This window comes from Lampetra planeri, chromosome 23 (genome assembly GCF_965212315.1).
Source record: "Lampetra planeri chromosome 23, kcLamPlan1.2.h2, whole genome shotgun sequence".
Classification (NCBI taxonomy): domain Eukaryota; kingdom Metazoa; phylum Chordata; class Hyperoartia; order Petromyzontiformes; family Petromyzontidae; genus Lampetra; species Lampetra planeri.
In genome coordinates, this window is record NC_136129.1 from 6640596 (window position 1) to 6654162 (window position 13567).

The window sequence follows — 13567 nt, forward strand, 5'->3', positions numbered from 1 at the left end:
AGCAACTCATAATGAATTCGTGTCTGTTGTACAGATAGATTGCAAAAAATGTTGGCAGGTTGACCATACTTCACCACGCTGATCAGTGAAGGAGGTGGCCTGATTTTAACTACCTCGCCCAGTATACAGGAGGGTGTGGGTTCGATCCCAACCCTGATGTCTGCATATTTGGAGTTTGCATGTTCTCTCTCCCCGTGGTAGCGGGGATTTTTCTCCGGGTCCTCTGGGTTTTCCCTCCGCAATTAGAAACTCGCGTTCAGAGTATTTGGCTGCTGTACATTTCCACATGATAAGCCACTTCTTTGAGATATCATTTATAGCCAGGTCGCTGCTAAAAAAAATACCTATATAGCTCAGTGGACCTTACCTGAAATGTTTTTAATTTATCGTTTTTATAGGTTCGAGGGAGTGGGGAGAGTGGGGGTTTCCAGGATTTGTTCATATATCACTCACCACTGATGTTAGTTTGTGGTTGAGAATAAAATTCAGATCACCACTACGCCACCGCTCCACCCAAATGCGAATTACGTCAATTCTGCAGGAGATGGCTTATTCCAGACCGCCGATTTGCACGGTTGGCTATGTACGGTGCAAGAGAAGTTCAACATACATATTGTTCAATGCTACTTTATACATACACTGCATATACCGCGTGCATAGAGTCACTCGGTGTGTAACGAGCGTGTTTGATTTAAATGCCACGTGCAATGCAAATAGCGATGTGCATGCCACGCATGGTATGTGTGTTGAACTTGTTTACACCGTATGTGCGAATCGGAGGTTCGGGGGAAGGACAACAAACTAAACACAGAGATCATGCAAAACTATAACAGCACATCACAGCATTACCGATTACACAACAGTATAAACTATATTGTGATAAAAAAAAACCAATACGATTCCATAACTTCAAACGGCATTGCGTCACCGAAACAACGTGAACAATCGCAATACGCGCGCCCACTGTAATCATTACAATCAGCCCCCAGAGTAGAATTTGTCTTGCCGCATTATCAAAATAATAAATAAATAAAGTATCTTTCTTGGAGGGAATAAGGGTGGGAATTAGAGGCTGAGTGTGGGAAGGAGTAGAACTTGGAAGGGGCGGGTGGAGGGTGGGGGGGGCAGGGAATAGGGAGGGAGGGACCAAGAAACGGGGTAGTGGGTAAAAAAAAACGCAACTTGTTTAAAAGACGTTAACTAACATAACAATGACATAAACTGGCCGGCCCTTTTCCGATGAATGCCTAAAAAAAAAAACCCCAAGCTATCATTCAGATACCCGAGGGTGAAAAAAAAAGCCAGGGTGCTGTCACCGTCCAAACAAGTACACGAAACACATTGAAGGAGTGAGCATCCACCAAAAGCCACCTCAATAGGCTTGCCGCGTTAAGCGGAGCCCCCCCCCCACCGCCCCCCTCTTTCTGCACTTGATATCTGCATAATAGTAAAAAAAAAGCCAGTCATTGAACTTGATAAATGGCCCTCAGAATTAATCACGTCTGCGGGGACGACAGGGTGGGTGGGGAGGGTTAAGCTCCCTTGATTCATTCAATTCAACTTGCACTGCTATTTTTTTTAATCAAAACAGCTGTTTCTGGTCAGTTGCAGTCGAGGAGATGGGGAGGGGGGAGAGGGATGGTGGTGGTGGCGGTCGTTGGGGAGTCGATGGTTATATATTGCGGAAATGGATTCCAATGCTCTTAAAGTCTCGCTGGTCAGTGGCCCAGTGTGGGAAGTTTCTGCAAAGTGACACGGACCCCCCCTCCCTCCACCCCCCTCCCTCCGCCCACAGAGACCCATCGGGGAGCTGTGGGAAAATGCGCTGTCTCTGCCCACTCCCCCTCCCATCCCCTCCACCCACCCACCCACAAGCCCGCCCAGTCTGCCTGCCTGTGTGTTTGTGTGGGGGGGTGCCTCTGTGTATGAGTGTGCCTGCCTCTGTGTTTGCGTGTGTGCGTGTGTGTGCAAGGGTGTGTGCATGTGTGTGTGTATGGGGCGCCATGGTGGCGAGATGTTAACTCCCTCGCCTGGTATACAGGGGGTCGTGGGTTGGATTCCGACCCTGACGCCTGCTGTGTATTTGGAGTTTGTGTCTTCTCACCGTGGTCGCGTGGATTGTTCTCCGGGTTCCCCGTGTTTTCTCTCCACATTTAGAATCAACATCACGCGTTCAGAGTATGTGGTTGCTATAAGTGTCCACGTGATGATAAGGCACTTCGTCGAGCTATCATTTGTGCGCAGGTCGCTTCTAAAAAAAGAGCTATATAGTTCAGTGGGCCATACCTGGTCAAATGAAAAGAGTAATAGTTAATGTGTGTGTGCGTGCCTGTGTGCAAGGCAGTGTTGTCCATGTGTGCCTTGTTAGTGAGTACGTTGTGTGGTGCGTGTGGTGGGTGTGCATTGTGTGCTGTTGTGTGTGATGGGTGTGCGTCGCTGTGAGCTGTTGTTATGTGTGGTAGGTGTGTGTCGTTGTGTGTGTAGATGTGGAGAGGGGGTGGGTGGGACTATTCCGTGCCCAGCGGGAGACATGTTTAATTTGTTTTACAGCTGGAGAGGACGGGGCCAGTGTGGAGAGAGGGGACACAGCAGCAGCAGCAAAGCAGCAACCACGGAGAGGGCGAGAGAGTGAGAGAGTGCATGGGGAGGGGGGGAGAGAGACACCGAGAGAGAGAGGGAGAGAGTGAGTGAGAGGCGGTGGGAAAGGCAGAAGTGTGGGAAAAAGCCACGGATATAAATTAGGAATGCGGCGCTAAAACAATCCCACAAAGAAGAAGGCGTCCTTGTTAATGGTCGTTTCGCTGCTCGCCAGCCCCGATCATGAGCAGACTATAAAACACTTCGACTGAGAAACCTGTCGGCAGCTGCCGTGCGTAGTTTAATTTTTTTTCACAAAGTGTTGCAAATGCTAACGTTTTGTCTGCAACACCTACACACGCGCGCGCGCGCGCACGAGCCACTGCAGCGAGACGTTGACGATAACGATTCGTCATTGAGATGTGTAGCCCAGCGGTGTGAATGGGAACGCAATAGTTAGTCCATGGGCAGATCGACACGTGTAGTGGGGGGGGAAGTGTTGGTACTCCCGCACCGAGACGTCTGACCATCGTGGAGGAGTAGGCCAAAAACATCCTCTACAGAGGGGGCGGCATTAAGCAAGACATTGCCAAGGCTGTGCTTCTTTACCACGGCGACGAGATGTTAACCACCTCGCCGGGTATACAGGAGGTCGTTGGTGCAATCCCGACCCTGATGATGCCTGATTATCTCGAGTTTGTACGTTTCTCTCCGTGGTCGCGTTGATTTTTCCCCGGGTCTCCCACTCCACATTTAGAAACATGCGTTGAGAGTACTTGGCTGCTTTAAATTCCCACATGACAAGCCACTTCGTTGAGATAATCAATTGTGGCCAGGTCGCTTCTGAAAAAACAGAGCTATATTGCTCAGCGGGGTTCTTACCTGGTAACATAAAACGTCTGGTTAGTTATACCACCTTACCTATTGACACGTGGTGCTAATACGTGAAACGGGGTAACCGTGACGCGTGGTTTCGCAAGTGGCACTAAAAGGGGCCTTTTGCGCTCACACTGAGGGCTTCCCTCGAGCCTGTTGTTGACCGTGGCGCGCGTTCTTCCCACTGCTGGTGCTGTCGGCGCAAAGAGGGTCGGGAGCTGTAGGTACCGCATGCCGCTTCCCCGCCCCGTGTCGCGACAGGTCACGCTTGCGTGGTGCCGTCGTGGTATCATTACTGCCCCCGAGAGCACCGGGTGGTGTCACGTGCATCTCTCGCGCACAAACCGCCCGCCCGGCATGGCTCTGAGTTCGAACGCTCAACTTCTGCCAAGTGATTATCTGCAACGGTAGATGAATACACAGCAGCGTCGTTATTTCCCGTTCGAAATAGTGGGGTCAAGCGGCAGCGCAGAGGTTTCGTGCGTCTCGCCATGAACCCGGCATCTGAGTGCGATTCCCAGGTATCGCTGACGTCGGTGATGAGTGATATCTGAACTGAACCCTGGGTTCCACTTCCCCGCGCTGTTCACATAATTGCACTGACCAGCCTGGTGATGTATGGTCGAACAACCCCCACCCCCCCCGCCCCCCCCCCCCCCCCCCATGGCAGACATGGCGTGGGGAGGCTATCATCTAAAAGTGGATTACCAAATGGCTCTAAATTATGATTACGATACTGAAAAACATAATTACATTATTATCCCAACAGCCTTTCGTAGAGGCACATGAACCTCAAACAACCTGACTGGCATGAGTCAACTTCCGAATCGAGTATTCACCACAGAGATTAATTTACAATTTAATAATAATTAATGAAACGCATTTGTTGCATTATTACATTTTTTCGGGGGGGGCGTTTGACCATACTTCACCACGCTGGTCAGTGCAGGATGGTAAAGTGAACACTGGTATCAGAATCAGAATATTTATACGGGAGGGAGAATTCCATGAGCTATGAAGCTCTTTTCCACAGATGTCCAGTAGCACCCCTATCTAATATTGCAGGAGCTCTACTTTAGATCTATTGGCACTCAAGCCTCTGTCGCCCACATCAAGGGAGCGCCTCGTTGAAGCATGACGATTGCTTGTGGATGTACCGTTGCGTTTGATGCAAGGTGTGCTGGTGGTTTTCACCTGTGCAAAAAAACGAAAACAGTCCTCACTCGGTGCATTTGCTGACAGATTCACAGCAGGCAGAAGCCTTTGGGATTCCTAAGGATGAAGCAACCTTGACTTATGGCCTTGATGAACCCCTTTAATTCCTGAGATCTGCAGTCCAGTTTATGACCAAAATCCGACCACCTGTTCCTAAAAAAAAACGACAGACTAAACCTTCCTAAAAGAGACACACATTTGTTGGCCATGATGATGCCTCCACCTTTGGGTCGACTTCTGGCCAAGAGAAACTTGGAATCCTTCAAAAGCGAGTCGTGTAAACTGGGACACGAGAGCAATTGAAAGACCACGCTGGAGATCTGGCTGAGAATTAAAAAAAAAATTGGTTGATTCAGAATGAAGGAAGAAAAACGATAACAAAAATGTGTCGCAACCCTTGGGGAAAAAAAACAAACCCCAGAAATGTGTCCTCCTCCGCTGCTGGATTGTGTGGTCTCTTTAGCCACTCATATAAATGCGTTTATTTAGTAATACTGTTTGATTTTTGAAGGGTGTATCTGCTACTCAGTAGCTACTACGCGTGTAAACTATTCATTTGCAATTTGAAAATTGTTCATCAGAAAAAAAATGTTTTAACGGAATACTCATTATGCCCCATAGTATAAAGTGCAGTCTCAAACTCTGATCATCCATTCCATAATCTCCGGCCTCCCGATCTGTGTGTGCACTGGAGAAGGGTCACCGCCCGAAGTGTCGCCTATTACGTGCATGTTTAAGGCCCCGCAGTGCTGTTGACAAATGTGTTGAGTTCTTTTTTTGTTTGTTTGCTTGTTAACCACGGCTGCAGGTGGCACGAGCAGTCGACGATCTTCCATCGGCGCTGACGCCGCCGCCGCCGTCGTCTTTAGGAAGCGCGCCGATAGCAACCGATGCCCGGGGCATCGCTCACTCGCCGTGCCAGGGGGCAAACGCCACTGGGGGGGACGCTCGTTGTTTTGTGACGGGTGCGTATCCGAGCACGTCCACCTTTGGAATTCACCGCAGAAAATGAACGACCACGGGAGGCGATTGATCCAGTCGACTGCTAAATACCTGCTTTGTTGTTACACCGATGATCCATCAGGTTCGCGGCGTTCACGATGTAAAAAGTCTGTCGGCAGGCGACTTGCGGGGGCGTGCCTCGTGGTGAGTGGCCACGGAGACTTGTTAACGGTTGCTGCCTCGCTTGTCACCTGCCAGCGTGAACGCCGTGACCTGAACCGGAAGAGCGCCGGCTCCACAGCTCAAGTCTCCCGTGAAACTTCACGAGAGGGCCGAGTGACTTTTTTTTTTGGTAAATAATGCACACCATTCGCTCGCCACAATACAACCGTACAACTCCTTTATCACCAAACTAAGAGGCACGAGCAGAGTGCAGCGGTGGTGATGTCTCGTTGCACACTGCACCGACATGAGCTCTGTGACCTGAGTTCGATTCCTGGCTACGGCGAGCCTTCAGTAATAAGTTCTATATGATTTTAGTCCTTGACCCCCCCCTCCCCCCACATTATCCCTACATCAATTTACATGTATGTATGTTGCACTTCTTTCGCACCGTAGCCAACCGTGCTAATTGGAGGTGTGGTTGGAATCTATCCTATGGATGTTGAACTTCTTTTGCGCCATACGTAGTCAACCGCACTAATCGGAGGTGTGGGGGTAAGGACAACAACCTTAACGCAAAAAGCTGTTCTAAAAAAAAAATTTCAATCCAGAATTAAAAGTGCACGGCTCCAGTGGCTTCCCATTACCGGAAGCAAGAGCGTTCCAGACGGCCGCAAAAGCATCACAGTTGAAAGCGCGCGATGCGGTGATGAAACGTGCACCATCATCATTGTCATCGTTCGTCTTCCACCACCACCACCACGGCCACAGTTCGTGTTGTCAAGTGAGCTCCCACCTGTGCAGGCCTTGCAGTGCAGCCTTAAATAAGATTAGATTGAGACGCACCGTTTCTCCTTTGCCCCTCCTGCATCCATTATGGATTTTGAGTCTGTTTAAATGTTTTAAATCACGTTTTAAAACTCACCGAGATGTACTGCAGGCTTTCCCCGTGCCTTCAATTTTTGAAAACCAGTTTAGTTGTCTGATTGGATAACTGTGTAATTATTATTTGCTTTAATCACAGTTCTTCATTTTATTGGAATTTCGAGTGTCGTCATTGATGTTGTTATTGTCATCTATTTCGCTTAGATAGTATCTGTACTTGTGAGTGTAGTTTTGTTTTTGTGTGCAGCGCTTTGAGATACTTCAACGTGAAAGGCGCTTTCTAAAATTGAGGTTATTTTTACAATGGCAAATACCTCCGTGTTACCGGCTGGACCCAGCTGAAATGTGTCCACGTGTCTATCACGAACGCTGCTGCGTGTGGATGCATAGTTCCTCTATACCTGCCGGACCAAAACACATCACCAAGGCCTCAAGAGTAGCAGCGCGTTTATTACATTTGCGGGGGGCGGGGAGGGGGGGCAACCTTTCGCGAACGATAACCATAACACGAACAACGCTTTTTTTCGCGTCCAATTAAGTGACCGCGTTGACGAATTGAGAACGTGATCACCCACTCAGCTGAAAAAAATGCTTGCGACGAAGTGTTGAGTGCAGGGTAACATTCGGATTAGCAGACAACGCCAAAACACCCTCACCCTCCCCGCCTCCTTCCATGCGTCCCACAAAACTCATCATGTGACGCTGTTGTCTCCCACGGAGCGTTTTTTTCCTCCCTTCCCCGCAATGTTTTGGAAATCTGGTGTTAAGCGTCATCCTAAACTGTTGCAGTGAGAAAACGTGGCTGTCACCCCGATGAATTCACATTCACAAAAACACCCTTTCATGTTTTTTCGTGTTATGTTTGGCACATTTTTTTTCCCCGAAGTTATGTTATTCCGTTATGTTTTATTTTATTTTTTTCCCTTCGCCCGACGTTATATCACGCGACGAATATGTGTTATTTAGGGTGTTGTGCAGCGAGAACGGACGTGTCTGTACGTCAGCACTACTCGACTGCAAACCAAATAACAAAAAGAATAAGTACGCGTTCGTCAACAGCACTGTGGCCTTAAAAGGAAAAAAATGTTTAATAGGCGACGTTTTGAGTAATAACCCTTCCTCATAGCACACTAAGGGCCACGAAGGGCATTTGTGCAAAACGTGGCCTATATATATTTAGATATCGTGGGACCATATTTGTAATCTCTTATCCGCACACACTGTGGGAGCAGCACATACATACCAGAGTAATGTCCATTGCACGACAGTCAAAATTCTATTTTTTATTTCAAAATTGGGAATTGTAGTCATTATGATTGGGGTTTTTTTTTGTTTGTTTACGTTTGCAATATTTGGTGTACGGACCGAACCCAGTAATGCCCTACACACTTGAGAACCCGGTTTAATCACAGACGGCTGCCAGGATTAAAACCATTGAAAACGTGTTAACACTTACTATGACACTGCCTACAGAAATACGTTGCACATGGCAGTTGTGAAAACAATACCAGATGATGCTCCTACTCATACTCTCGTTGGCATGAATCATATCTCTAAAGCAATTTGTTCCCCGTTTTTGTTGACACCTGAACTCAAAACACCCCGTCTGCTCCCCCGTTACCAGCCGTTTATACCACTCTCTCCGGCGTACGCATGCATGTATGTTGAACTTCTTTCGCGCCGTACATCGCCAACCGTGCTAATCATAGAGGTGCGAGGTGGGTGGGTGGGGGGGGCACAAGAAACTAAAAACACACACAAAAATAAGTGAGTTTTCAATCTACATTTAAACCATGCGGCAACTTCGGATTCCGTAAAAGTGCCTGGATGACAGTGACTAAACCGGGCCAATCGGCAACGCATCTCGCGGGGAGCGCCTTCTCCCCCCCCCCCCACTTGTACGAAGAGTAATCGAGCGCGGGCATCAATCTACGCTGCACGTGGGAGCTCTCAACAGGCGGAGTTTGCGAGCAGGACTCGGCTCCGAGACGCGCGTCCATGGGAATCTTTTCAGAAGTTGACCGTTAGGAAGTCCAGATGCGCCTGGCACTGCGCTCTGGAATGGGAAGAGACGGGCGGGGAATGGGCGGTGGGTGCGGGGTGGGGGGGTTTGCCTTTCGCGGGGCCAAACCAAGCCGTCCCCTTTTAAATCCATTTAGCCGTCAGCTCATTTTAAAAGCATTCTGTGTTGAGGTCACAGATTATTAGCAATAGCAGATGTGTCTGGCCCCTGCTCGCTCTGCTCTGCCCTGCCTGGGAAAGCTGCGTGCATTCAACGACCTCGTTGTGACGTTACACGCGGTGTTTATTGCAGTGTACTTGTGTGTCAGGATTCAAATACAGAGAGCTGAATTAAAAAACGTGGGAAATGTTGCTGCGGGTGGCAAAAAAACAAGCGTGTTTGCTATCGAGTGAATCCTTGTCCAACGTTCTCGTGGGAAAAAAAGGACTTAATACGAGAAGGAGTGCATTAATCTGCCCATGGTTTGGAAGTGGGGGTGGGTGTCACTCATAAATGAAGCGGCCCACATTGCAATAAGAACCACGGATACTTTGTAAAACCAAAAGAACCCAACTGTGTACTTATATAACCGATGCCACCAGGCACAATAGGTAATGACCGCTGCTCATTTATTACACGCTTTTATTTAACTCACTTTGTCTGTCTGTTGTTGTTGTTACACGCTTTAATTTAACTCACTCTGTCGGTTGTTGTTGTTGTTACACGCTTTTATTTAATTCCTGTTGTTGTTGTCGTCGTCGTTGTCATTGTTGTATCCTCTAATCTTGTAACTCAATTTTAACCCACTTCCCAATGTGGTATCGACTGCAAACTTGGTATACTTATGTCATACTGATGACAATACTATATTCTATCATTAAAAAAATCTAAAACATTATTTTTTTATATGTTATGTTTCGGCTTGGGTATAATTGTCCACGCTCAACTGACGTTGGCTGTAATTGGCCACGGTCCCTTACGTTATGGCAAGCTTCAGGGCCACATCCTGGAGTCGTTGAGTCCTTCCATTACTAGCATGGTACATTTCATTAAAGTGTGTTTTAAAAAAAGCTTTTTTTTATATTACTTATCTGACCGCATAAATAGAGTGAGTTGGATTTAAGTTGCTCGTATAATCACCAGCTAGTTTTTTTCTTTTCCTTTTTATGGTGAATACAATTTTAAAACGTACTCTATTTATTTGTGCCTTTTAACAATGTAATGTTTTCCAACTAACGATGATACGTGAGCTCAGTTCATATGCCCGTCCCTCGATCTGTCCCAGCAAGGCCAGGCCTGCCTCGGCTGGCTTCTCTGGCCAGAGTCCTTGTACTTCCCCGGGCAAGATCATTTGGGCCAGACCACAGTAAAGGCCTAAGTTGCTTTTCGTCATCTTCACGAACAGCTATGATGTATCCACTGCTGGATGAAGACAATGTCTCCGATTTGTGTTTGTTGCATGCTCCGTGCACTCCTCTCTGTGTCTCTTACTGTACTTCCACGCGTGCATTTCTCCATGCTTTAATTACCATCATGCTCTGTCCAATGCGACGTGAAAATGAAATATAATGTCTAACTTTCATGTTCTCTTATCCACTTTTCCCTTTTTCTGTCTCATCGTGATTCCAAAGTCTACACCTCTCCATTGCAGCGTTACAGATTCCATGCACGTTCACGATTTGTTTTCCTTGTTACATTTTTATTTGTAACATTTATAATGATATACTTTCATTTCCTTAGAAAAACGTGTTTTTGGTTTTTGATGCCTCCAAAAACGTTGCTTATGTTTTTCATTCAACGAAGGCTATTTCCTTTGAGACGGCGTGGAACAGCCCTCAGGACTCAACATTCGTGGGGTCAAAGCCATTGTGAGCACATGGACAAGGGGGCATGATAAACCCAGCTGAAAAATCTGACGGGTCCTGCACGTCAACAGAAGACCTCTGTGCATCCCTCAACAGACATCTGTTGAGGCTCACAAATGCCCATTGACTTGCACAGTTCTCTGCCGCAAAAATACGCACAAGGGCATTTCTTAATTAATGTCCACACGTGACGTGAGAAGCGGTGATGGGGCCGAAAGAGTGGAAGCCTTTCCACGCAATGTTTTTTTAATATCCTGTCAATATATACATAACATAACGCTTAAAAAAGGATACACGTGTCCCCTGCCGCATGCGGTGGACAGGCAGAAAACATTTAAAACCGTGGACTCGTTTAAATTGAGGACATCGGCTCTACCTGTGCACACTTCTGGTTCGCACGTTTAAAGGATCGAAAGCAGTGGCCCTACGGTTATACCCGACGTGCGTTCCCCACAGGAGCAAAGAGGTGTAGTGACGCATGATTCAGACCTGCTCATCCCCCCCCCCCCTCGTGTGATCATGCGATGGGTTGGGAAGCAAGTGGCAGATGCACCACAGGTCTTTCAGGGCTACAAGACCTTTTGCCCTAACCTTTATCCCTGGTGTTAGAAAGTTCACGTGCTTCAGCAAAATCCTCGCTAAGCCACTTAAAATGGTGTACGTATGTACGTTGAACTTCGTTCGCACCGTACGTAGCCGACCGTGCTAATCGGAGGTGTGGGGGAAGGACAACAAACGATTATTATTATTATTATTTTCATGAATGCCGACATGGTGTATTGGTTAGCACACTGGACTTGCAATCTAGAGGTTCACCAGTTCGATTCCATCAACCGGTGTGGCAGTTGAAACATTGGCTAGCTTTTCTTAATTCCCCCTCTCCTGCCTTGCCCTGCCCCGATCCAACGAGCAGTATAAATGGGCACACCACGGCGAGTCATTCCGCAGGTTTGCGTGTGGTGGGGTAAAGTGTGGGTACTCCCACTGTCTTCTCAAGACGCCTGACTATTGTAAAGGAGTAGGCCAAAATGCCCTCTAAGAGGATCGCTCTCTAGCTCCCTCTAAATGGAAGCCCTTCGATTTAAAGCTTTCGTGACTGCAGGGATTCATCTTCTTGGTTCTTTCGGTAAAGTCACGTAGAAGGGAAGTAATAAAATAATACAAATAAAACATAATAATTGTATTTTATTTTATTATGTTTTATTTTTATCATTTTATTACTTCCCTTCTACGTGACTTTACCGAATGAACCAAGAAGATGGAAGTCCTTCCACGAGCAGTTGGCGCGAGGAAGCAATTACAGGGCTGCACCCTTTACACGTTTACATTTTGTTATTTTGAACTTTTTTTTAGATCACCCAGAACTTTTGGGTTCGTTTAATTTGCCGAGATGGTCTCGAGTGTGGGCTGTCGTCCGTACCGCTGTAAAGTATTTGGATTTTGACTCTCCGTTGTGAGCGTATATTGACTAAAAGTCACGCTCCGGTAATCAATTTTCAACGGGAAAAGGTAGGATTCGGATATGAAGTGGGTGGGAAAGTTGTACACGTAATCAGAGATCGCTGCTTTTCTCGAGGAAAGTATGGGGAAGTCTGTTGTGCTCATGCCAAGGGCTCGTGTTTTCAGAATCAGAATCTTAATTGATTTAAGCTGGAGGAATCTCAGCTTTTTTTTCAGAAATGCCCAGTAGGGGCGGGTCAGAACGTTACAACAACAAACAGTACAAATACACGATAAGAGTAAAGGTAAGTAGATAATTTCAAAAATAAAAGCAAACTTTTTTTATTTTACCAAGTAAGGTCCACTGAGCCATATAGATTCATTTTTTAGAAGCGTCCTGGCCACAAATGATAGCTCAAAGAAGTGGCCAATCACATGGACATTTATCGCAGCCAAGTCTCAGCCATAATACATTTTTCTGTTTTACTGAATTGTAAAAGCGAAAGAAGAAGACAAAACCCCGTATTGAATTCCAAAAATATGTACAGTGTTTTTCATTAATCATTTCATCTGTTTCAAAAACATTTATCTGATTGTGAGGACCGATCATATTCTGCAACTGAGTCATACGTTTTGGATCGCAAGAGATTACGGGGGCCACTATGCAAGTCTTTTTGCCAAAATGTCATGACCTTCGCTTCTCAGCGTGCCTTCTGGCTTTGACAATTTTGCACTTCAATCTAGAGGGGCCTGGGAATTTGTGAGATTTTGAACTGACACTTTGATCCAATAATCAAGGCTGATGTGCAACACTTTTTTTGTTGTAAATTACAACAGAAGGCCAAGATTCCTCACTTTTAACCACGCTGGATATATCCACAACAGGGCATGTGTTACATTACATGCCAACAATGTAACGGGAGTTTGACACAAACTAACAAATACTCAATTCCATGTAAACAACCGTATGGAAAATGCAACTTGCAGATAATCGAGCAGCACTAAACAGGGCCATAGGGCTGACATGGCTATGTCTAAGCTTAGTGTGGGAAAATCTGAATTAAGACACTCACTTGACCATGGTCACCTCAGCAACTAAACGGTCCTCTGTTCATCCTTCTGCAAGGCCGCATGCAGACAATACCCCATTGATTCCACCCTTGTCACGCCTCTGCCCTCATTTTGTAGTGGACACTGACAGAAATAGCAGAGAACCGGCAAATGTGTGTGCATATATAAATATATGCGTGCGCACACAAACGGAATCTACTTAAAATATAAACTTCATATTTTTACCACCATTGGTACCTCATTTGCCAGTAAAAAAAGAAAAATATGATAATTGTTTTTTTTTACCCTTTAATCTGGCAACAAAACTGACACACAAAAAAATAGGTGTCAGTTTTGTTGCCAGATTAAAGGGTTAAAAAACAAGTTTCATATTTTTTGTTTGCTTAATTTTGTTGTAACTGTTGGGCACTCGTACCTCCAACCTGTTTGTAATAGTATATATAAGCAGACATGTTCTATCCACTCCCGAATGGGCTCCTTACGTCGTTGCCATCCCTCATGGTCATGCGATTCAAGAGCCGAATGGCTCACA